This window comes from Rhinatrema bivittatum, chromosome 5, assembly GCF_901001135.1.
Source record: "Rhinatrema bivittatum chromosome 5, aRhiBiv1.1, whole genome shotgun sequence".
In the NCBI taxonomy this organism is placed as follows: Eukaryota; Metazoa; Chordata; class Amphibia; order Gymnophiona; family Rhinatrematidae; genus Rhinatrema; species Rhinatrema bivittatum.
The window spans coordinates 333,828,037-333,853,972 of record NC_042619.1 but is presented as its reverse complement, the minus strand read 5'-3'; the positions used below and the strand labels follow the sequence as shown (position 1 = coordinate 333,853,972).

Below are 25,936 nucleotides of genomic sequence, written 5' to 3'. Positions count from 1 at the left end.
TATTCATAGTATCACAACTTTCAGCAAGGTCTGCAATACTCTCATTAGCTCGAACATATAGAGCAACTGCACTCTGACCTCTGAGAGGAGGAACTATTAACCCCTTGAATGCTAACTCACAGGCCGCATAACCCTCTACAGTGTGTGCCAAAACATTGACAGATAAAGACAATTTGGCCCATCCAGTCTGCCTGCCCCTGCTCACAATACTCTAGCTAAGAATATCTCCTAGATGTCCAAGCTTGACTGCCTGAATGAGATTTTGCCAGATCAGCCCACAACCCTTGCTGGGCAACCTGTCATTCCCACCTCATTATGATTGAAAATATTACAAGATCCTATCATAGCTCTATATTGGTTGACCCTTTTCACCTTTTTTTTTGGAAAGTGCGCATACTGCTACTCTCAACAGTGCAGATTTGTGTCTATTTTAGATTTCTACCATTATAGAAAAGCATATAAATTCACATAGATTAACCAATTCACAGACCCATCATTTCTTTTACTGTATCTCATCCTCACCTCTGCTTGTAAATGCTTAAATTCTGTCATAGGTTTACTTGCTTTCACCTCTAATGGTAGACTACTGAAGGCATTTACCACCTCCTGAGTAAAGAAGCATTTCTACATATTTTGTCTGAGCCTCTCTGCCTCCAACTTCATACTGTGAATAAGTGATTACTGTTTTCTTTTTGTCCACTGTCTCATTAATAGTTAATTTGGTAAGTCCTGGTGCTGCCTCTAACACCCACCAGGTATTAACCCTTGGCTACTTGAGGGTCCCAGCAAACACTGCATCGGTTTCACTTGTACCTGCATATGCTTCTCTCCTGGCAACCTCCTATCCTCCAATTGGGTTCCCAGTTGCTTCTGGTCAAGTACCATGCCCATGGGCTACTCTGAGGATTTCTGGGGACACTATGACTCCACAAATCTGGGGTCTCACACTTCCTAGAAAATATACTCATAGACCTCAAATCAAAAAATAGTGGGATTGCCCAGCCACTCACTAATCAGGCACAGAACACAGAGCAAATAAACAATAAAATTTATTAGTAAAAAAGATATATAGCAAAAAAAAAAGATAAAAAATTGCAATACAACATGCAAAGGAAAGAAAAAGGAATTTTCACAATAATGCTAACAGATATATTAAATCAGCTGGTCTACGGAGTTGGACGCTATAATTTTCAAAGGATCTGAGGTTCCTGGTAATTTGAGAGCCTCTGGCTGTGATATTAGGCTGATCTGAGAGACAATGGAAATTGATTATTAATTGCTAATTTTTGTTCTTAGAGTCCCATAGCTCAGTCCAGATGCAGGGATATTCTCCCCTACCAGCAGATGGAGACAGAGAAGAAAAGCTTTTACTGTATATCAGCCAGTGTGCCACTTGCAGTCGCTCAGAATGACCTGTACCCAAGCCAAGATAACAAGTAGAACCATAACTACTAAAACTATCTGAAATGAGCAGGGGAAAGGAAGCCCCCCAGAGGTAGAATAGAACAAGTGTAAAAACTGAAAATCTTCCAACCCATGGAAGAAAATTACTTCTGATCTATGTACGTACCAGAATAAAGTGGTCACGTTTATTTACTTATTAATATAAAAGCTTGGGTGGGGCCCTGGACTGATCTGTGGGACTCCAGGAATAAAAATTAGCAGGTAAGAAACAATTTTCCTTTCCTTATCATCCCCAAGATCAGTCCAGAGCATGGGATTCACCCAAGCTCCCCTAAACTGGGAGGGAACCTGAAAGAATGGTTTGTAACACACTTTCATCAATACCGGCTGTGTTCGGTGCATTAATATCTAACCAATAATGCTTGGTAAAAGTATGCAATGATACCACATCTCTGCTCTGAAAATCTCCTGTGGTGATACAAGATGATGTCAGCCCAAGATGCTACCTTTGCCCAAGTGGAATGAGCTCTGAGGCCCTACAGAACTGGGATGCCTTTCAATATGTAAGACAAAGCAATGGCCACCTTTATTCAAAGAAATAGCACCTTAGAAGTCTTCTTCCATTTGTTGCAACCTGCAAAGAGCACATATAGATGTTCCGTTTTTCTGAAATTATTGGTGACGTTCAAATAGTGTAAAAGGATTCTTCTCACATCCAATAACTGCAGCTCACAGACATATGAGGAAGACAACTTCACATTGCTAAGGAGGGTAATTCAACCTTCTGAATCAAATGAAAAGTGAAAACCATGTTTGGCAAGAAAGATGGAACCGTACATAAAGAAACACCATTTTCCGAAAACTATAGGAAAGGGTCTCTACAGGATAATACTTGTAGCTCAGATATATGCCACACAGAACAGATGGCCACCAAAAAGACCACCTTCAAAGTCAAGTCCTTCAAGTCTCCTCAACGGTTGAAATGGTGGTTTGCACAGTGCTCTCAAGACCAAATTGAGGTTCCATGGAGAGGCTGCGCTTGCCTAATCAGCAGAATGCAAATGCTTCACCCCTTTGAGAAAACGCATAAATGCCCAGATGCGATGCTAGAGAGAACTTTTGGACTCACCCTGAAGGAAGATAAAACTGCTACATGCACTTGAAGAGAATTCAGGGCTAGTCCTTTCTGAAGACCCTTGTGCAAAAAAAGAAAGTATTTGCGAACCAAGGTGTGCAGAGGAGCTACCCCTTCCTCAAGGCACTAGGCCTCAAAAACCCTCCACACCTTCACTCAAGCAAAGGATATGGAATTCTTTCTTACCTGCAACAAAGTGGTAATGACTTCCTCAGAATAGCTGCGTAATCTCAACCGTCTCCACTCAAAAGCAAAGTTGCAAAAAACAAGAAGATTGGACCCTGTCGCAGTGACCCGGGTAGATGCCTGATTTACAGTGGACCATTCACTGAAAGATTTACAAGTTATGCATGGCATGGTCTCTGTAGCCACACTGTAGCTACCAAAATTTCCTTTCTGTGATGTGACTCTATACACGTGAGGATCCTACCTATGAGTAGCCAAGGGAGGAACACAGAGATGGGCCCCTTATGACCAGGGAAGGGAAAGAGCATCAAAACCTTCTGCCTCCATTTCCTGTCGGCAGCTGAAGAATTGCCAAGCCTTGGCATTTGCCCTTGAAGCCATCAGATCCACCTGTGTCCACTTCAACCCTTCTTGAATGAAGGACATCACATCCCTTGACAATTCCCACTCTCTGGGGTCTAGAATATGCTGGCTGAGAAAATTCACCAGCACATTTTTATGTTCTGGCCACGTGAGATGCTGATAGGAGATGGCTTTCTGTCCACTGCAACAATAGAAATAAAATCATAAATTTATCATCTAGAGAACTAGATGAGAATGAAGTCAATATACTTAATAAAGGTCTCTCATTCATTCCCACTCCTGCATATAATTCCTTTAGGACCAGAGTTGAACTTTACAAATTCATTCGCAAACTTAAGATAATAGACTTCTTTGAAAACAAGGAAGTAGTTAATAATGATGCATCAATTGTAAAAAAATCAAGTAATTGGATACCCCCAGGTGCAACTAATCCGATTATACAGACGTTCGAAACAATGGTCTTGCAAGAAATCGATAATATTGAAACAACTGGAAATGATAAAAGGTATTTTAATATTACAAAAAAAGAAAGAGATGCTATGAATAATCTGAGAGCTGATAATTCAATTGTTATCAAATCAGCAGACAAAGGAGGTTCCATAGTAATCCTAGACACAGTAGATTACATTAAGGAGGTAGAAAGGCAACTCTCTGATCAATCATTTTACTGCAAATTGGATAAGAATCCCACTGTTACCATTAAAGGAGAGATAGATTCTCTATTGAAGATTGCGAATGAGAGGGGTTTTCTTACCAGCAAAGAATATGGTTTTCTTAAAGTAGATAATCCAATTTTACCAACTCTGTATATATTACCCAAAGTGCATAAATCATTAACAAATCCTCCAGGTAGACCCATAGTTTCAGCAATAGGATCACTCTTAGAACCTATCTCTTCGTTTCTAGATACTTTTTTGAAAACGCAAGTAATGGAGGCACCATCTTACATCCGTGATTCATCAGATTTTATTTTGACTTTACAAACCAGTAATATCTCAGATAATTTAAGTGAAAATATATTTCTAGTGACACTTGACATAGAGTCATTATACACTAATATACCTCAAGCTGCTGCAATAGAGATTATGTTGGGTATTTTTCAAAAACGGACGACAAACAAACGATTCCCGAATGAGTTCTTGATAAGTTTAGCGACTATAGCCATTACAAAAATTTTTTTTAGTTTTAATGGTATTATTTATCAACAAATCAAAGGAGTGGCGTTGGGGTCTAAAATGGCCCCATCGGTTGCGAATTTATATGTGGCACAATTCGAAAGAATCCATTTAACATCTCATGAATATAAAGAAAATATATTGCTCTGGAGAAGATTTATCGATGATGTTTTTCTGTTGTGGAATGGTGATCTAGAGTCATTGAATAACTTTTACACTTGGTTGAATACATTGGACAGTAATTTAAAATTCACCATGAATTATGACAAATCCTCAATTCCTTTTTTGGACATTCAGATCACATTGTTTAATGGTAAATTTATTACTGACATATATAGAAAGCCCACGGACACGAACAAGCTATTACATTATACAAGCAGTCATAGTAGGTCCCTTCTTAAAAACCTTCCCTTTTCTCAGTTTTTAAGATTAAGACGACTCTGTACCACTGATGAACTTTATGAAGAGAGAGCAAAACAAATGAAACAAAGGTTTTTAGATAAAGGATACCCTCTGCAACATGTTCAGAATGGCCAAGATAAAGCTTTCAAACAAGATAGGTCTGATTTATTGAAGAAGAAAAACAGAAAAGAAAAACAAAAGAATTTTTTAACATGTCCAATAACTTTTAGTCATATGTCGCATAATATTACCTGTGTTCTTAGGAAACTTTGGCCCATAATACAAGTATTACCAGCTTTTAAAGATAAAAGACTGATGATAGCCAATAAAAAAGACAAAAATCTTAAGGATTTATTGGCCCCTTCAGCATTACCCATGAAGATCATTTCTGATCTGAGAGCCCCCCTGGCCATCGTCCCTGTGGGAGCTGCTCAGTCTGTAGGGTTAATATCAAGACAGATGTTTTGCACATTCCAGGGCGCAATAGAGAATTTAGACTTAACTCCTTCACTAATTGTAAAAGTAAAGGAGTAGTATATGCGGCTATATGCCCCTGTGGTAAATATTATATAGGTAAAACTATAAGGGAATTTAATAAGAGAATATTGGAACATAAAAGCAGCATCAAGAGAAGTATTATATCTAAACCTTTGGTCGATCATTCTCTTGAGTACAATCATAAATTTGAACAATACACTTTCTGTGTTATCAGACAACCAAACCTAAATTGGAGAGGTGGAAATTTAGATAGGTTATTATTACAAATTGAACAGAAATACATATATGAATTTAACACAATGTCTCCAAATGGGCTGAATTTGGAGACTGATCTGTCAGTTTTTTTAATGATCTACATGTCTTTTATCATCTATTAATTTTTTCCTCCAGATTTGACTTAATTTTTATGATTATTTGTGATGTTTAATTTTTAATACATTTTTGAGTTTTTATGTGCATGTGGTGGTTGCTATATCTTTTCTATAATTTTATTAAATTCAAGAATACTTTCATGATTTTTATAATTTTTATGATTATATGGAAGTGAATATAAAATATCTTTTTCAAAATCCGTTTTTACAAAATCTATTTCTAAATATTAGCAGTTCCATTCTTTGAATGATATATCGAATAGCTTTTTAACATATTTGTGTTAGGCATTGACTCCTATGTTTTGATTTGCCTTTGTATAATTTTCACATGACTTTGACACGCCCAGAATAATGATTGACACATCTAGTAACACAAAAAATTTGGTTTTGTTTGTTTTTATTTAAGGAGCAGTATATATTTGGTTGTTTTTAAGAAGCAGATTTAGCTTTTCTTTAGATTTTTGATTTTTTAATTAGATTTAAATATAGATATATCTTGACAGCGTTCTTCTGATTTTTGGCGCCAAAATCGCTATTTAAAATGGTGGATTCAGCGCGCAGAATCCTGATTCAATGTTAAACTGAGTGCGGTACACCACCCGAAACAGTAAGTGTTTAAAATTTTTTTGATTCACTCGCTATATTTTTTTGATTCACTCGCTATTTTTTTTTATTCACTCGCTATTTTTAAGACAGCATTATTTTGATTTGGTAAGCCTTCATGCAGGTATACAAAGATTTGATTTTCTAATAGCAATACTGATTTTTCAACAGTGCATTCAGTGCGGTCTGATCCCACCTTTTGTCATTCTTAGTGCAGTATATGGCGAGTGTTTTAAACAGCGATATCTTGAATCAATGTATGTTTAGCCTAGCTTAAAAACCGCCTGATTCTTTACAACCTGTAATAAATTATGGTTAGGTCTAAGTGCGGCTGGTTTTTGTTTGCCTTTCAACCCGACAATTTTTTGTGTTAAGTTTGATACAATAATGTATGTTTTGAATAAGCAATAGCAGTACTGATTTTTAACAGTGGATCTAGTGCGTTTTGATCCCAATCTTAGTGTAGTATGTGACGATATTTCTGAATGAATTTATGTTTAACCAAGCTCAAAAAAACCAATTGGATCGTTGCAATCTGTAATAAAATATGGTTAGGTTCAAGCGTGGCTGGTTTAATTTGCCTGTCACTCGACATTTTCCTTGTGCTAAGCCTGATACAGTTATGCATGTTACGAATAAAGCAACTGTACTTCAATCATAGATTATCAAGATATATTCATTTTTAGTTAACATATCTATCGCTGCCTTTATGATTGATATATTCATATATAAAATTGATTATGAGTTATTAATGAAAAAAGTTTATTGATCTAATTAATATCCTACAGTGATGCTGTCAAAATATATTTCAATGGATAAATACATCTCTTTTGATATTTTGTTTATTGTTTCAAAGTTTTTCGATTTTTAATTCTTAGAATCCATACACCACATGTACATTATGAATGATTAAATGTGTTTTAATATTTTGCATTACAAATACTCATTTTTTAGTTGATCATACATTTGCTGTACGTCTGATGAAAACTTATTGTGTGAAGTTCCACCTAGAATTTGAAGTGTTCAAGGTAAATATTGTATTTTAACAATGTAGTTTTAAATTATATTTGTTGTCATATTTTATAAATTATAAAAAAAATTTTTGATATCTGAGATCTTAATTATTGTTTAAAAGGATTTTTTGATTAATTTTAGAAAAAACCTTTTTAATATTTATAAAATCTTAATGATGTTATTTATATGTTATTTATTTATTGTTGGTTTTACTTGATTTTTGATGTGATTTCAATATTATTCTTGTTTGGTTTGATTGTAGCCCCTGAGGCAGCGGCCAACGAGCTGCGAAACTCGGCCTGAGTCGGGCAATTATTGAGCACATCTCTGTTCTAATAAATACTGAAATAAGACTGAGGCATCTATTGTGTTTTTGTTCACAAGACTATTCTTTACAACAAAAGAAACACTTTCCCCTCTTTGGTCTCAAAACTAGCTCTAGAGACTGAGACAGAACTAGGTGACTTTTTGCCATATTGACAGCCCACCCAGGGATTGCAACACCTGCAACACCCACTGCACCGACTGAAGACAGGTGTCCCTCGACTTTGCCCGAATCAGCCAGTCTTCCAGGTATGGGTGAACCAGAATGCCTTCCCTGCGGAGAGTTGCAGCAACAACTACCATCATCTTGGTAAACGTGCGAGACAATGAGGCAAGGCCAAAAGGTAGAGACTGAAGCTGATAATGTCTCCACAATAGTAAAAAGTGTGCAAGAAGCGTGATCATTGTTAAAAAAATATCATCCTAGAAGCACAATCCAGATGTTTTCCACACATTAAGAAAGCTTGAAAGAAGGCAAAACAATTACTGGCATGGTTAAAAGGGGAGGTGAAAGAAGCTATTTTAGCCAAAAGATCTTCATTCAAAAATTGGAAGAAGGATCCAAGAGAAGAAAATAGGATAATGCATAGACATTGGCAAGTTAAATGTAAGACATTGATAAGACAGGCTAAGAGAGAATTTGAAAAGAAATTGGCCACAGAGGCAAAAACTCACAGTAAAAACTTTTAAAAATATATCCGAAGCAGAAAGCCTGTGAGGGAGTCAGTTGGACCGTTAGATGATCAAGGGGTTAAAGGGGCACTTAGAGCAGATAAGGCCATCGCGGAAAGATTAAATGCTTTCTTTTCTTCGGTGTTTACTGAAGAGGATGTTGGGGAGGTACCCATACTGAAGAAGGTTTTCATGGGTAATGATTCAGATGGACTGAACCAAATCACGGTGAACCTAGAATATGGACCAGGTAGACCTGATTGACAAACTGAAGAGTAGTAAATCACCTGGACCGGATGGTTCTGAAGGAACTAAAAAATGAAATTTCACACCTATTAGTAAAAATTTGTAAACTGTCATTAAAATCATCCATTGTACCCCCATATTTAAAAAGGGCTCCAGGGGTGATCCGGAAAACTACAGACCGGTTAGCCTGACTTCAGTGCCAGGAAAAATAGTGGAAAGTGTTCTAAACATCAGAATCACAGAACATATAGAAAGACATGGTTTAATGGAACAAAGTCAGCATGGCTTTACCCAAGGCAAGTCTTGCCTCACAAATCTGCTTCACTTTTTTGAAGGAGTTAATAAACATGTGGATAAAGGTGAACCTGTAGATGTAGTGTACTTGGATTTTCAGAAGGCATTTGACAAAGTTCCTCATGAGAGGCTTCTAGGAAAAATAAAAAGTCATGGGATAGGTGGCAATGTCCTTTCGTGGATTACAAACTTGCTAAAAAACAGGAAACAGAGAGTAGGATTAAATGGACAATTTTCTCAGTGGAAGGGTGTGGGCAGTGGAGTGCCTCAGGGATCTGTATTGGGACCCTTACTTTTCAATATATTTATAAATGATCTGGAAAGAAATACGACAAGTGAGGTAATCAAATTTGCAGATGATACAAAATTGTTCAGAGTAGTTAAATCACAAGCAGATTGTGATAAATTGCAGGAAGACCTTGTGAGGCTGGGAAATTGGGCATCAAAATGGCAGATGAAATTTAATGTGGATAAGTGCAAGGTGATGCATATAGGGTAAAATAAACCATGCTATAGTTACACAATGTTAGGTTCTATATTAGGTGCTACTACCCAAGAAAGAGATCTAGGCGTCATAGTGGATAACACATTGAAATCGCCGGTTCAGTGTGCTGCGGCAGTCAAAAAAGCAAACAGAATGTTGGGAATTATTAGAAAGGGAATGGTGAATAAAACGAAAAATGTCATAATGCCTCTGTATTGCTCCATGGTGAGACCGCACCTTGAATACTGTGTATAATTCTGGTCGTCACATCTCAAAAAAGATATAATTGCGATGGAGAAGGTACAGAGAAGGGCGACCAAAATGATAAAGGGAATGGAACAGCTCCCCTATGATGAAAGGCTAAAGAGGTTAGGACTTTTCAGCCTGGAGAAGAGATGGCTGAGGGGGGGTGGATATGATAGAGGTGTTTAAAATCATGAGAGGTCTAGGATGGGTAGATGTGAATCAGTTTTTTACTCTTTCGGATAATAGAAAGACTAGGGGGCACTCCATGAAGTTAGCATATGGCACATTTAAAACTAATCAGAGAACGTTCTTTTTCACTCAACGCACAATTAAACTCTGGAATTTGTTGCCAGAAGATGTGGTTAGTGCAGTTAGTATAGCTGTGTTAAAAAAGGATTGGATGAGTTCTTGGAGGAGAGGTCTATTGCTTGCTATTAATTAAGTTGACTTGGATAATGACCAGCGCTATTACTAGCAACGGTAACATGGAATAGACTTAGTTTTTGGGTACTTGCCTGGTTCTTATAGCCTGGATTGGCCACTGTTGGAAACAGGATGCTTGGCTTGATGGACCCTTGGTCTGACCCAGTATGGCATGTTCTTATGTTCTTAATACAGCAAACCTGAGAAACTTTTGATACTCTTCCCAAATGGGAATATGCAGATTGGCTTTCGTAAGATCCAGAGATGCTATAAAGTCTCCTGTCCTGACCACAGCGTTGTCCGAGTAGAGTATCTCCATGTGAAAGAAAGGACTGCCCCTGAGAACCCGGCGGCGAGTAGAAATGCTAACCAGGAGCCCTCGGGTCCGAAGGTGGAGAACCACATGAAGGAGAATTGCGGTCTCTGGAGGAGCTGGTTTCATGGCATAGTGGAGGAGAATTAAGAGGAAGGAGATATGCAGGAATTTGAACCTATATTAACACCTCTGGTAAGACCTGAAGCATTTACATTGGAGGCAATTTGGTTAGCTATTGAGGTGTTGTACAAAAATATGACTGTACAGATTAGCCCAATAGTAAAGAAAGTGGGACAGTTACAAAAACAAGTAAATACATTAAAAGAGAAGCAAACTGAAACTAAACAGGAAATGGATGTATTGAAGTCAGACGGGAGACATGAAAAAATATTGTCAAAATTTGAAAGATAATTTATATTTCTTAAGAAAATTGGAAAATTTGGAAAACAATCAGCGGAATAAAAACTTAAGAGTAATCAATTTCCCCAAGAAATTAACGGTTTCACCAAATGAGATGTGGTTAAAGTTTGCTGTAGAAGTTTTAAAAATACCACAAGCCACATTGCCTCCTTTATTGAAGATCTATTATCTCCCTTCTAAGAAAAAGATTCCTATAGAAGGTAGAGAAATGCAACAGTTATCACCACTGAATATATCTGAGATTCTGGAAACATCTACTGAAGAAGTGGCCCAACCATCTACACTTATAATCTCTTTTCTATTGGATTCCGATAGAGATTGGGTCCTCAGCATGTATTTCAGAAATTAGCAGCAAATGTTTCTCGGTATGAATGTCCAAATATTTCTGGACTTAGCCAAAGAAACACAACAAAGGAGGAAGCAGTTCCTTGAATTAAGATCTAGAGTGTTACAGCTTGGAGCACTATTCTTCCTCAAGTTTCCATGCAAGTGTGTCATCAAATTTAAGGATTTAACATATACTTTTTTCCAGCCTGATCAGTTGTGTAAATTTCTTACTGATAGATTACCCACTGTACCGGAAGCCAGCCCTAGTCTAGAGTCTGTAACCTAAATATGTGAATTATGTTCTTTAGAAATAGTAACCATTTCATCCCTAGTGCTTTCATAAACTGTGTTATCTGTTTTTTGTTCTATTTCCTTTGATTAAAGTCGTCTCTAGAGAAAGGTCTCCCCGCACAATTGGGGACTATGGGAATTATGACATTTTGTATTACTTTGTACTGTATAATTGATGGATAGCAAATGTTGCTTACCTGATGTAACAGGTGTTCTCACAGGACAGCAGGATGTTAGTCCTCACAAATGGGTGACATCGAGGATGGAGCCCTGTACGGAAAACTTTTCTGTCAAAGTTTCAACAAGCTTTGACTGACACTGGCACACTGGGTGCACTGAGCATGCCCAGCCTGCAATTATCCCTGTGAGCCACAGGTGTCTCCCTCAGTCTCGTCTTATAGCTAAAAAGCGCAAGCGAAACTAAAATAAAAGTATACAGACCCAACTCCGCGGGGTGGCGGGCGGGTTTCGTGAGGACTAACATCCTGCTGTCCTGTGAGAACACCTGTTACATCAGGTAAGCAACATTTGCTTTCTCACAGGACAAGCAGGATGGTAGTCCTCACAAATGGGTGAGTACCGAGCTGAGGATGCCCGGGAATGCACCAGATACACCGCAGATGCGCAAAGGCGTAACAACTGAGGTGGAAATGGGAACGGAGGGCATCCGCAACACCATAATGGGTTCGTGGAAGGATGTTGGGTAGTGAATTGAAAAAAGTAAGAGTAGGCGGACTGGCCAAACATGGAGCATGCCGGCTAGTCAAATGTAAGCAATAATAGGCTGCGAAGGTATGGAGAGGACTCCAGGCTGCAACCTGATAAAAAAGTACAAGCAGCAGTAACCAAAGGGAAGCTGTTAAGGCTAAGACGGACACAACAGTATGTGGATACCCACAGTGTTGTAGTGAAATGTCTGCTTGTTGGTAGGAAAGGAAATATAGACCACTTAATCAGAAGGATTAGGTCTGTGTGGCCACTGGAAGTAGCAGCTTGACCCTTGCATGAAGGAAAGAGTCAAGTGGAATTCACATGGAATGCAGTGCAATGTAGATAGAATGTAAGCGCAGCATTACTGTCCATGAATGTGGAAAACCCAGTCTCTCCCTAGGGCGAGAGAGAGAGGTTAGGAAAAATTAATAGAGTATTTCCTGAGGAACGGAGATACAACATCTACCTGAAAAGGATAGAAAGTTGAATGCGTAGAACTACTCAGTGGCAGAGGAACGGAGTCAGGTGAGTATGGAAAGAGTGCATAACTCACGGACCCTGCTGGCAGGAATGACATTAAGAGGGAAAGAAGTTCCCTTGCCAAACTGTGGAAGAGAGGAATGGAAAGGCTCAAACGTAGAATGTATGAGACTTATAAGGAGAATATATATGTTCATTCCGTGATTAGAGAAATAGAGGCGGCTTGATCAGTGGATAATCCATGGTAAGCCGACTCAGAGAGGATTACCGAAAACGGGAACCCAACTCCCAAAACGATACACCTCCTAAGAGAAAGGTGTATCTATGTGGAGGATGTCTGGAGAACAGAATCCGAGGGAGTAAGAAAAAATGGTGGAAAAGTAAAAGGGGTAATACCTCTTTTTTTTTTTTTAGCGTCAGGAGGTAAAGCCTGCCATATTAAACGGCAAGATTTATGTTTAGAAGGTTTTGTGACGCTACCAGAACCTAAGAACATCAGTAAGTCTATGATTTGGGACTGACTGGTGAGGGAATAAAAGGTTACTGATATGATGGATTGAGAAGTATGGGAAGCATACTGATCTCAGTCAGGGAGTGGGGAAAAGAATACTGAACCCCATCCCAGTTCAACATTAGAAGAATGCTGGCTACGAGAGGCAGCAGAAGAGATATATTGAAGAGGCCTTTGATGGAAGAAAAGGCATCTAAGGGAACGCATAGGAAACATGTGTAGGGAGCAGAACCTGTGCATCGTATGGAATGATGCAGACGCAGAGGAAAGTTTAGTTAAACTCAGCGTTAAAAGATTTGCCCTGTACACATGTAATTGAGACCATTCGAGAGGATAGAACCTACGTGGAGAAGGTCAGATAGAGCGTTCATTAAATCTCTTAGATATGTGGCCCAAAGACGCATGAAGTGAACAAGGGCCAAGGGTAGAGCTGCGCAGCTGTCTAGCAGAGCAGCTAAGAGGTTGTGCGTGCTTATGAGTTGGAAAGCACATTGTCCCTATGCTGTCTGTCTGTATGCACAAAGAATTGTTGCAAAAGCAGTATTGGAAGGCATAAGGGCATAACTCATGGGTGCAACGTCCAGGAAGTTTATGAGAAACTATGCTGGAGTGCAATAGATGCATAATGGGTTGACAGCTTTCAGGAGAAACTTTATAACCCTAAGGAATTGCGAGCATGAGTCGAAGGAGACTAGGTCCTAGTTCGAACTGGGATAAGAATCAGGGACGAAAGCAATGAAACCACTTAGGTCCATTGAGTATAGAATGTCACTGAATATAACCCATAGCAGTTTTGAATTATGAGAAAAAATGCATAGTGGGAAGAAACCCCATAGCCCAACCATGAAAAGTTGAAAGGTTGAGGTTATGGAAAATATGCGCAGGGACATATAACAATGTATCAGAATGTCTGTGCGCATGCTGGACAAGAGGGTCTTAAGACTGTGGTGTCCAGAAGTGTTACAGAAGGGATTTATGGCAGTGACAGTAATCCCAGTTAGTAAATGTATAGTGAGTCCTGAAAAAAGTGAGAGCTCTTTGCATGTACTGAAAGGAAAGTGAATGATGTTACACTCCGCAGAGAAAACAGCATTCACCAACAGTGATGCAAGAGACAGTTCACTTACCGAAGCTGGTGCCGGCGGCAGAGCTTGGGGTTGTAATGTTGACTCACCATAAAGCACATAGAAACATTAAAATAATGTACTTACTGCAGTATGGAGTGATGGTAACCAAAGATACCATTGTACCTGTGACGTCTAAAGAAAGTTGGATTTTCTTAGGTCCAGGATGTGCGGAGAGTAACTATTTTCTGTTAAAAGAAAAAATAGTGCAATTAAAACTCCCCAACCCCCCTCCCTTCTCCCCTCTGCACTTCGTAGCGCCTGGGGGAGTGTACCGGGACTTTGGTACAAGGTGGGGTGGCCGCTCTGATATCTGACCAGATGGGAGACCAAGAGGTGTCCCAATGGAGGATATCATGTAGGCTCCTGCAGGTGTGTGAGCGGTAAGTGGTACCCGCATTTCTGTATGCTGTACAAGGAGACACTGAGACCTGTGGCCAGGCCTCAAGGTGGACTTGTACATGGGGCAATGGTTGCTGAATCTCATGTTTAGCAGATCAGCCAATGCAGCTGGACCTTGGTTGGGAGGGAACCAAGAGTCAGAGCATTGGTCGGCACAGGGACTTGTTACTGACAAGAGAAGAAGCCCTGCTGCAATCCCAAGAAGATAGAGGGGTTCTCCTGATATTGTGGCTAACATAGCTAACATAGTGATATGTGACACTAATACAGTTCTAAAAGGCACATGACCCAGAACTTTTCGAACCACGGTCCGAATGGGAGAACACAACTCTATGGGAATGCCGCCGAAGCGGGTACTTACCATCCGACGTGGATCGCCGCAAGACGAGCCGGTGAAGATTGTTGACCCCGACGGTCTCCGGAGTCCTCGAGGGTAAGGCCGGGGACGTAAACGTCCATCTCGCTCTGAAACCCGGTATGGTGGCACAGGTACAGAGGAGACAGGCCAGGCGTGAGTGGCGTTTAGACTGCTAAGTGTAACAGATGGCCATAGTCCCACACCACTTGACGGTGGGGCACGCCAGGAACAGAGGAGCCCTAACGGAACTCATGTTCCCTCCCTCGTCACAGCGGCTCGATGTGTCGTGACGCCAATGCAGAAGCTGTCGGACCTGGATCCGGAAGTTCTGGATCACCAAGGACTGCCAAAACTGTAGGAACAGTGCTGATGGCAGTGGTGATGTCGCTCTGCCCGAGCGTTGTCCAGCCTGGAGAAGGATGGCACCGATGTGCTGGATGGCGTCAGCGGCGGACGATCACGATGTCGGCGATGATGGGTGCCACGGTGCTCGGCCCGGTCTTTCCCCAGCGCCGAGATGGAAGCCCTCGTCGTCCTGGAAGGCGATCGATGACGAACTGTCAGCACGCCTGCTCTGCTCCTGACACAATGGAGTGTCTTAAGCTAATACGGGGCTTAAAAAAGAACCCAAAGCGTGGAGCAATGTGAGGAGGCGAGGGTATTATGTGGCGGTGCTATGTCGGTATTGACGATATTGAAGGCAACCTAAGGGGCTTCGAGGATATCATCAAAATGGGTATGAAAAATCGTCGATGACTGGCCAAGAGAATGATGACAGTGACGGGCACTGACAGCAGTGGCATAGGTATCTTTGAAACGATGTGGAATCGAATAATCGAAAAACATTGCCGTTATTGAAAAAGATACCGGCATCGACTGAGTCGAATCAATAGGGCGTCAAGGACACCGAAGGAAAACGGAGGTGTCGAGGGCATCGATGCATGGAGGCGGGCATTTATGCCGTTTGTGGCATGGCCACGGGCATCAATTATAGGGCCACAGACGTTGACGGTATCGATTTGGACAGACTCAGATTTCCAAGTGTACATGGCATCGGTGCCCCAGACACGTGTGTCGGTGGCATCGATATGGACACGTATGGAATCGATGGCATGGATCTCCCAGTCGATGAATTCCATCCCGGCATCAACGCCAGTCCTGGAATCGGCATGGGCATCGATGCCAGCCATAAGGCTGGCATTGGCATCAACGCCCATCCACTGAATCGAGCCGGCATGGATATCCACCGATGGGATCCACCTGGGCATCGAATTTCACCGATGGGAGCAGCCTGGCATCGACTGCCCTCGATGGATGCATTCTAACATAGATGCCCATGGATGAAACACCTGGGCATCGGTGTCCATCGATGCAAAAGGACCCGGCACCGATGCCATCGACGGACGGCCATCCGGCACCAATGCCATCGACGGACAAGCCATCCGGCACCGATGTCCATCGATGGGGACCATCCGGCACCGATGTCCACCGATGGGGACCATCCGGCATCGATGCCCACCGACGAATCGATGTGGCACCGATGCCCCCCGATGGAAAGGGCTGGACATCGGTGGGGAGGATGGGGCATCGATGGCATCCCCAAAAGGGGGGGGTGGCATCGATGAAGTGACCCTGGGATCGTTAAAAAGTGTCTCGGGCAGCGGTGGCGGCGACCCGAGTATGCATGGCAGTGACTAACAGCGTGTGCGTCAATGGCATGCATCCGGGTAGGGACGGCACCGAGGAAGCCCAAGGAAAAAAAACAGTGCGTAGGAGGAAAAAGCCTGGTAGCACTGAAAAGCAAAAAACATGGATAAAGGCATCAGGGCACCGTGGGGGGAGGGGCGCTGATGACATATAAAAGCCCAGGGCGGTTTAGGCGGGTCCCGGTGTAGCGATAGGGTATCGACTGCGTGAGGGTACCAGGGAACGAAGGACTTGAAGCTACAGAGGTCCTAAGTTAAGGAAAAAATCCCTACCCCACTAGCATAAGCAAGCAGAGTGTCACAGAGATACTCGCAAGCTGTTTAAAGCTAACTGAAAAATGGGGGAAGGGAAGGCTTCAGTCAGTTAACAGCCTTAAGATAGTGACAGGAACCGACCGAAAAATAAGAATTAGTACTCACCGAGCGTCGTAAAAACGTACGCGGAGGGAGACCTGTGCAGGGAAAAGTGTTTTTTGAAGTGAAAAGTTAAGTGTTTCCATGAGGTAATTAGTTAAAAAAATCCTCACAGAGCTCCAACCGCTATGCTGACTGCAGAGCGGAAAAAAGAAGACTGAGGGAGACACCTGTGGCTCACAGGGATAATTGCAGGCTGGGCATGCTCAGTGCACCCAGTGTGCCAGTGTCAGTCAAAGCTTGTTGAAACTTTGACAGAAAAGTTTTCCGTACAGGGCTCCATCCTCGATGTCACCCATTTGTGAGGACTACCATCCTGCTTGTCCTGTGAGAACAATTGTACTCATAATTATGTTTTCTTTTCAATAGTATACATTTATATCATTGAAAAATGTACAATAAATAGATAATTAAAAAAAAATAAATAATAATATAAGGCAGGTAATTCTGCTGTCTGAAAGCATGAGAGAAGAGAGGTGTTAAGCGCATGACGAAGTTGTAACCAGGCATAAAACTAAGACTGCGGAAGGGAATATTCCGCCTGTAAATCAGAGAATGAGAGCAGGGAGTCACGTAAAATAGAGGAAATAAACCATATGCCTTTACATTGCTAGCTTTGCTAATTAAGCGAGCAGCCAGCTACTTATATTAGTGAATTGTGCCATATAGGAGCATATTTAGAGACCTTCCAGGTAGGGTTTGAAGAGGTAAACAAATTCTGTTCAAATTCTGTAATAGCACGGTGAAGGGAACATAAAATGGGCTTAGGGGAAAGGGAGGCTGGAGAAGTGACATCTGGAAAGCTCTCCAGAGGGAAACAAATTCTGTTCAAATTCTGTAATAGCATGGTGAAGGGAACATAAAATGGGGTTAGGGGAAAGGGAGGCTGGAGAGGTGACATCTGGAAAGCTCTCCAGAGGGAAATGAGATAATAAAGTCCTTTCAATGGGCAGCCATCTAGGGGTATCAATAATAGTAGAAGTGGAAGAACCAGCAGTACCCCTGATGTAATATGAATGCAGTGTGGTAAAGATAAAAATCTGGGAAATTAACACCCCCCCTACTTTTGTCTGCTTTTAATTTAGCTAAGGCAATATGAGGCGCTTTGTTATGCCATAGGAACTGCGAAAGAAGGCTATCAACTTGTCTATAGAAATCCTTAGAGAAATAGAAAGTGTGAAATTTATGCGAGAACCATTTTTATGGTGTCATGAAGTCCCCACCAGGTCAAATGTAATGGAGACCACTGTAGAATGGCGTCCTGGAACTTTTGTAATATGGAACACTCACAATGCAGTATGGTCCAAACAAGAGCTTACCCTTGAAGGGGAGGGTGCCAAGCTGAGACTTGGACCAGACATCTGCCAACCAGTTATAAAGCCAGAATAATCACCTATCTGAAACAGCCAACATCATATTCCAGGCCAAATATGTGCAGCAAATCATACAGGGCATCAGCAATAAAAGCCAGACCTGACTCCAACCGTGGTGCCTCTTTGAAGGCCAGAGCAGCTCCATGTCCCTCAACTGGAATCTTCTGAATCCAATGCAGACATGCTCATGCCATAAAACTGCTACAAAATGGCAGCACAAATTTCCAATGTTGAGACTTCAAACATGTGCTTCAATGTAGAGATTACTTACCTGAAAATCTCCTTTTCCTTAGTGTATGCAGATGGACTCAAAACAAGTGGGTATAGTGTGCTCGTGCTAGCAGTTGGAGACGGATCTGACGTCAGCACGGGTACATATACCCCCACAGGAAGTACAGCAATTCAGTAATCTTCCTTGCAAAAGCTTTATGGATATATGTGTGACTGACCGATCGATTAAATGAACAGGATTACCCTGACCGACAGTAGCTGGAGACCGCCAGTGTTCTCAGCCAGAAGGCGTCGACACCCGGCAGGGTGGATGCCCTATATAAGAAAAACATGGCTTACCGTGAGTCGGTGAATCCCCATGTATACCGGCAGCCGGGCGGGATGCTGAGTCCATCTGCATACACTAAGGAAAAGGAGATTATCAGGTAAGTAATCTCTACATTTCCTAGCGTGTAGCAGATGGACTCAAAACAAGTGAGATGTACAAAAGCTACTCCCGGACTGGGCGGGAGGCTGCCCGAGGTCCGTTTAGGATTGCCCTCGCAAATGCTGTGTCCTCCCTGGCCTGAACGCCCAGACGGTAGAATCTGGAGAAGGTATGGAGGGAGGACCATGTCGCCGCTTTACATATCTCTGCAGGCGACAGCATCCTAGTTTCTGCCCAAGAGGCCGCTTGCGCTCTGGTAGAGTGAGCCTTGACTTGTAGAGGTGGTGGTTTTCCTGCCTCTACATAGGCCGCCTTGATAACTTCTTTGATCCAGCGGGCGATGGTGGGCCGTGAGGCCGCTTACCCTTGCTTCTTCCCGCTGTGAAGGACGAACAGGTGGTCCGTCTTTCGTACTGCTTCTGACATTTCCAAGTATCTGGACAGCAACCTGCCAATGTCGAGATGGCGCAGTATTCGACCTTCTTCTGACTTCTTCAAACCTTCCGTAGATGGCAAGGATATGGTTTGGTTGAGGTGAAAGTGTGAGACCACTTTGGGTAAGAAGGAAGGAACCGTGCGAAGATGGATAGCTTCTGGAGTGATTCTGAGAAACGGATCACGGCAGGACAGTGCTTGTACTCTGAGATGCGGCGTGCTGAACACACAGCCATCAAGAACACCATCTTCAAGGTTAACAAATGGAGAGACTGGCCTCGAAGGGGCCTGAAGGTGGATCCCGCTAGAAATTCCAACACTAGGTTGAGGTTCCACAAGGGCACTGGCCACTTCAGTGGCGGGCGAATGTGTTTGACTCCTTTCAGGAAACGCGAGACGTCTGGGTGTTTGGCAATGGTTTTGCCGTCACTCCTGGGACCGTAGCAAGACAGCGCTGCTACCTGAACTTTGATGGAGCTGAGGGACAGACCCTTCTGAAGTCCATCTTGTAGGAAGTCCAAAATGCTAGGAATCTTAGCGGCATGTGAATTGGTGCTGTGAGAGTCGCACCAGGCTTCAAAAACTCTCCAGATCCTGATATATGTCAGTGATGTAGAGAACTTGCGTGCTCGGAGGAGTGTATCTATTACCGGCTCCGAGTATCCTCTTTTCTTCAGTCTAGCCCTCTCAATGGCCAGACCGTAAGAGAGAATTGAGCTGGATCCTCGTGCAGGATGGGACCTTGCCGCAGCAGGTCCCTGTATGGAGGCAGAGGTAGAGGATTCCCTGCCAGTAGTCTTCTCATGTCTGCGTACCAGGGTCTTCTTGGCCAATCCAGGGCCACTAGAAGAACTAGGCCTCTGTGTCGCTGAATCTTGTGTAAAATGGCACCCAGCAGGGGCCACGGAGGAAAGGCATATAGCAGGATTCCCTGAGGCCATGGCTGTACCAGGGCATCGATCCCCTGGGATAGAGGATCCCGCCTGCGGCTGAAATATCTGGGTATTTGAGCGTTGGACCTGTCCGCTAATAGGTCCATGCCCGGCATCCCCCACTGGTCCACGATCATCTGGAAAGCTGTGGGCGACAGCTGCCATTCCCCTGGATTTAGGCTTTCTCTGCTGAGGAAGTCTGCCGTGGTGTTGTCCTTTCCGGCGATGTGAACGGCGGAGATGTCCTGGAGATTCGCTTCCGCCCAAGTCATCAGGGGGGCTATTTCTAGGGATACCTGTTGGCTTCTGGTTCCGCCCTGTGCAAAATTGTGACCAGTTTGCACCTAATGGCATGATGTAAGCCACCGGACCCCACCAAGGGGCCACACTGTGAAGCTTGGGCTGGGTTGAAGCCCCCTTTGACTTTTTATTATGCCCTGCTGATTTCTTCTTTGCCAAATATACTTTATGCATGAGCAGCACAAATTCAGAAAACAAAATGTCCTCTGGGCCAGATTCATCATCCAGGGAATCATCCATTCCTTCAGACCCCTCTAGGGCCAATTCTGGAGGGTCTGCCGCTGGAGATAACGGTGGAGGAGTAGCCTCTCCCTCTCCCTCCCAATGCTTTGCTCATGCAGGGAAGATAAAATTGCCACCATTACCACACTGCAGAGCTGCTACATTTTGCCTGCCTTGCAACCCAGAGTAATGGCTTTCTCACAGCTAAACTCTGCATAATGGAGGGACCCTCCCTGCTGCCAGCACAGGTTCCACTAAGGCCAGATGAATCAATTTTTGTCCGTTTGCTTCAACACCTACTGCTGTGCTTCCCATGTTCTGCAGGAGCCGACATGTTTGCACACTGTTTGGTAGCACAGTAAAAACCCCAGTGGTTCAGTCTTTCAGTACTGTGGGGTTTGCCAAAATCTCTGCCAGTCACCACTGACCTGAATTGCTGGATTGCTGACCTGGAGCTCCAGCTGAATTGCTGACCTGGAGCTCCAGCTTTGCAGTCTCAATGCTGTCTGAACTAAAATACTTTTTTTTTTTAAACTTTAATGCCAAAAACAACAAAAGTACAATATGTCCCCTTTTTACTATAAAATAAGATATACTTCCCTAAAACTGAAGCTCTGGAGCCAGAAAGAGAGGATAGGGCAAGAACAGAAGCTTTCAGTTCCTCCACTCATTCGGGGTAAGACTCCCAAGGGCCACAAACTCCCTGCTCATCCCTACTCTACCAGGGGGAAGGTACCAATCAAGGTCCTAACACCCTTGGAAGCAATTTCTCCAGCAAATGTCCCAACTGCAGTTTTGTACTCTACCATCTGCTGAAGACAGTGAATACTGAGCGACTGCAGGTGGCACACTGGCTGAGATACAGTAAAAGCTTTCCTTTTTGTCTCCATCTGCTGGTAGAGGAGAAAAACCTCTATGTCTGGACTGATCTGGGGGACGATAAAGAAATACAGATCACATTACATTTCCTGTCAGTTTTTCTCTCAGCACCTAGATGTAAATTTCATAGCTGAAATGATCACTCCCTCTCCGTCTTACCCTTATCTAACTGTCTCTCAACCAGTTTTGTCTCTCCTAACAGCTGAAAATGAAAAACTAAGGACTCACAGCAAGAGAGTGAAGTCAGCAGCTTGTTTTGACTCTGGGATTAACCCCGTCAGCTCCAGCTGCCGGTGACTATGGAACACTCATTGTTGTGCTGCCACCTGCTGTCCAAATCAAAGTCATAAGAAAAGGAAAAATAAAGTGTTCCTCAGGAAAAGGAATTATAGCAAACAAATAATCATATTAGTGGTTAAAACTCCTGTTTTGCTGAATGGGTCAAGGTATATTTTTAGCTCTGGAGCTCGTTTGCTTTTTTGAGTTTTCAGAGAAATATCCTTCCAAAATCTCTCCATCCCCCTTCTTTTATCCTCCCCCCTTTCCCCATCCCCCCACTACCAAACCCATTAGGGACTCCACCACCCCTCTTCCCCCTAACCCCCCTTCCAAAATCCCCCTTCCCCCCTCCCAGGATGCTAGCATCAGAGGACTGGCATCCGTGGGCCCGAGACTACCCCCCACTGTGGAGGGGAGGTGTCTGCAGCCAGGTTGCTGTGCTGGGCATAGGTATGTTATGTATGTTGCTGGCCTTACTCTGAAAGCCTGTGGACCCAGGGCAGTGTGCTGGCGACCACTGAAGTGCACCTGTGCCAAGCCTCCAATGAAGAATGAGAACAAAAGAAGACAAGGATGTTGTAAAAAAATTATATTTATTAACAATAGAGTAACTAGGCGAATTACTTAACATTCAGTAAACAGGGCCATTGTAACATATTTACATACTGGCACATATTTACATACTGGCACAGTTCTCATCAATGGGGATGGTGCTGATCTCCAAAATAGTCCTCATTCCCCCTTGCTGGGCTATCTCCATCTGCAGCAGGAGTGATAATCTTAGGCTCTATGGCAAAGTTGGGATTCACGTCTGGCAATACTATGCAGCATGCAACATACTACAACAATATGCCACCTTTTCTGGCGAATTTTGCAATGCCCCTCTAGAGCGGCCCAGGCAGCGGAACAGACTTTTAAGAAGCCCAAATGTCTGCTCAATCACTCCCCTGGTTCTGATATGTGCCTCATTGTACCACATTTCAGCAGGAGTGTGTGGCACTGACAGGGAAGTAAGAAGCTATGACTTGCAGCCAAACCCAGCATCACCTGTAGGAAAAAAAAGACCATTATTTCTGTTTGGCAAAAAGGGAACTAGTTTCCTGAAAATTCCCTGCCTTCAGTGCCCACCCCTGCGAGCTGACATCCGTAACAGATTATTGGTTGCACTGGCGCCTAAGAACCAGAAAAGCCCTTACTATTCTGCCTTAGGCACTTACCCCTGCACGCTGACATTTATAGCAGATTAATAGGTGTATTGGCATCCATGTACCAGACAGTGTGTACAATTCTGCCTTTATTATACATGACAGCAGGCAGATTAGTACGTTCTTTTGGCACATGGGTGCCAAAGCGAATACTAATCTGTTACACATTTCAGCTTTCAGGAAAGGGTCCCAGAGCAGGATAGTACAGTCTTTCTACTGCATGGGTGCTACTAAACAGTTACACATGTGGACTCGCAGATTAGTAAGCGCTTTAGTACCTATGTTCCAGAAAGCACATACTAACTTTCCTTTGGTTAGTGCACACTCCTGACCTCACAGATTTGATTGCAACTTAAAGAAAGTACTTGTATGGGCTTTCATTTTTAACTTACCAAGCAACCAGCCTTCATCATATTTCCCTTCTGTGAAATTTTGTGCCAGTGCTGACTGTGCAAGGATGAAAGAGTCATGACTGCTTCCAGTGAATTTGGAGACAATGCTTAGGGTCTTCATTTGTGCATTGCAAACAACTTGAACATTCAGAGTGTGAAAATGCTTCCTGTTGTGATATGTCATTTCTCTACCATGTTTGAGGGGGGGGGGGGGGAATGAGAGCAACTTGGGTGCAATTAATTGCACCCATCATATATGGCATGCCAGCTATGCATTAGAAAGCATGCTTTATAGGAAAATTAGTTTCTTACTTGATAATTTTCGTTCCTGTAGTACCAAGGATCAGTCCAGGACACCTGTCTTAGCGGGTTGTGACTCCGCACCAGTAGATGGAGACAGACTAAAACTTGTGGGCGGAGCATATATGCCCCTGTGCCAGTCAGTCATACGTAATGTCAAAGTAGACAAAAGCCAAAAGGCAACCATAACTAACCATACAAACTTGGTAGGGAAACGAAAGAAATCCAACACCCCTACAGGAACCAGACTCCCAAACCGGGAGAGCGAATCAACAAGGGTCAGCGTAGTGAAAGAAACAATAAAGAGCGGACTCTCCATTACTATAGCGCAGCACTGTGGGCGGGATCCTGGACTGATCCTTGGTACTACAGGAACGAAAATTATCAGGTAAGAAACTAATTTTCCTTTCCCTGTACGTACCAGGATCAGTCCAGGACACCTGGGATGTACCAGAGCTAACTTACCGAGGGTGGGAAGCAGAGAGTCCCGCTCGGAGTACCCTCTCTCCAAAACCCCCAGCTTCAGTAGCCTGAACATCCAACCGGTAATGTGTAATGAAGGTATGCAACGACTTCCAGGTAGCCGCCCTGCAAATCTCTTGAGGCGACACCTGAGAAGATTCCGCCCAAGACGCAGCGTGAGACCGCGTCGAATGAGCCCGAAGACCCACCGGCGGCGATTTTCCACGCAGAAGATACGCAGAACCAATGGCTTTCTTGAGCCAACGGGCAATTGTCGTGCGGGACGCCGCAGCACCTTTCTTTGGACCCGAAGTCAACACAAACAGATGATCCATCACCCGAAACGGATTAGTAACCTCTAGATAGCGAAAAAGGGACCTCCGCACATCTAGTTTTCTCAAGTCTTTCGTTTTCGGGTCCGAAGACTCCCCAACCATGAAAGCGGGAAGTTCAATCGACTGATTCAAATGGAACGACGACACGACCTTAGGAAGGAAGGAGGGAACCGTCCGCAAGGAAACCCCCGAATCGGAGATGCGCAAGAAGGGCTCCCTATAGGACAACGCCTGTAATTCTGAAACACGACGGGCCGATGCAATCGCCACCAGGAATACGGTCTTCAACGTGAGATCCTTGAGCGTAGAACGTTTCAGGGGCTCAAACGGCGCTGAGCATACGGCTGAGAGTACCCAGTTGAGGTTCCAACATGGGCAAGGGGGCCGCAACGGAGGACGGAGGTGCTTAGCTCCCCTAAGAAAGCGGGAGATATCTGGGTGGAGAGCCAGAGAGACTCTCCGGACCTTACCTCGCAAACAACCAAGCGCCGCCACTTGGACCCGAAGGGAATTGCACGCTAAACCTTTGGCGAGCCCCGCCTGGAGAAACGCCAAAATATCAGAAATAGAAGCGGAAGTGGGATTCAGATCCCGCTCCACGCACCATTCCTCAAAAACTACCCAGACCCAAACATAAGCCAGGGAAGTAGACTGTTTTCGGGATCTCACAACGTAGTAACGACCGCATCCGAGTAGCCTTTTCTTTTCAACCGGTACCTCTCAAAAGCCATGCCGCGAGACAGAAGTGATCCGCATCCTCCAAACAGACGGGGCCGGTGCCACCATGATCACGTTGGACGGGTGCAATTCTATGCGCCGCAGAATCTTGCCGATCATGGGCCACGGTGGGAACACATACAGAAGCACATCCATAGGCCAGGGAAGCACCAACGCGTCGACTCCCTCTGCGCCCCTTTCGCGACGTCGACTGTAAAATCTCGGAGCCTTTGCGCTGTGCCACGTGGCCATCAGATCCATGTGGGGCGTTCCCCAAGTCTTGCAGATGAAGAGAAACGCCTCGTCCGCCAGCTCCCACTCTCCGGGATCCAGACGGTGACGGCTGAGAAAATCCGCCTGGACGTTGTCGACTCCTGCAATGTGGGACGCAGCGAGATGGCTGAGATGCCGCTCTGCCCAGAGCATCAAGAGCCGCGCCTCCTCCGCCACTAGAGGACTTCTTGTCCCGCCCTGGCGATTGATGTAAGCCACGGTGGTAGCGTTGTCCAACAATACCCGGACCGCCTGTCCGTGTACTAGGGGTAGA

The 25,936-nt window shown here is 43.6% G+C and overlaps 1 protein-coding gene across 1 annotated transcript in view; it reads right to left on the bottom strand.

The window, feature by feature from the left end:
• LOC115092941 (prominin-2-like) overlaps window positions 1-25,936 on the bottom strand; it is a 192,004-nt gene that overhangs the window by 111,446 nt on the left and 54,622 nt on the right. The gene's annotated exons all lie outside the window — the stretch shown is intronic.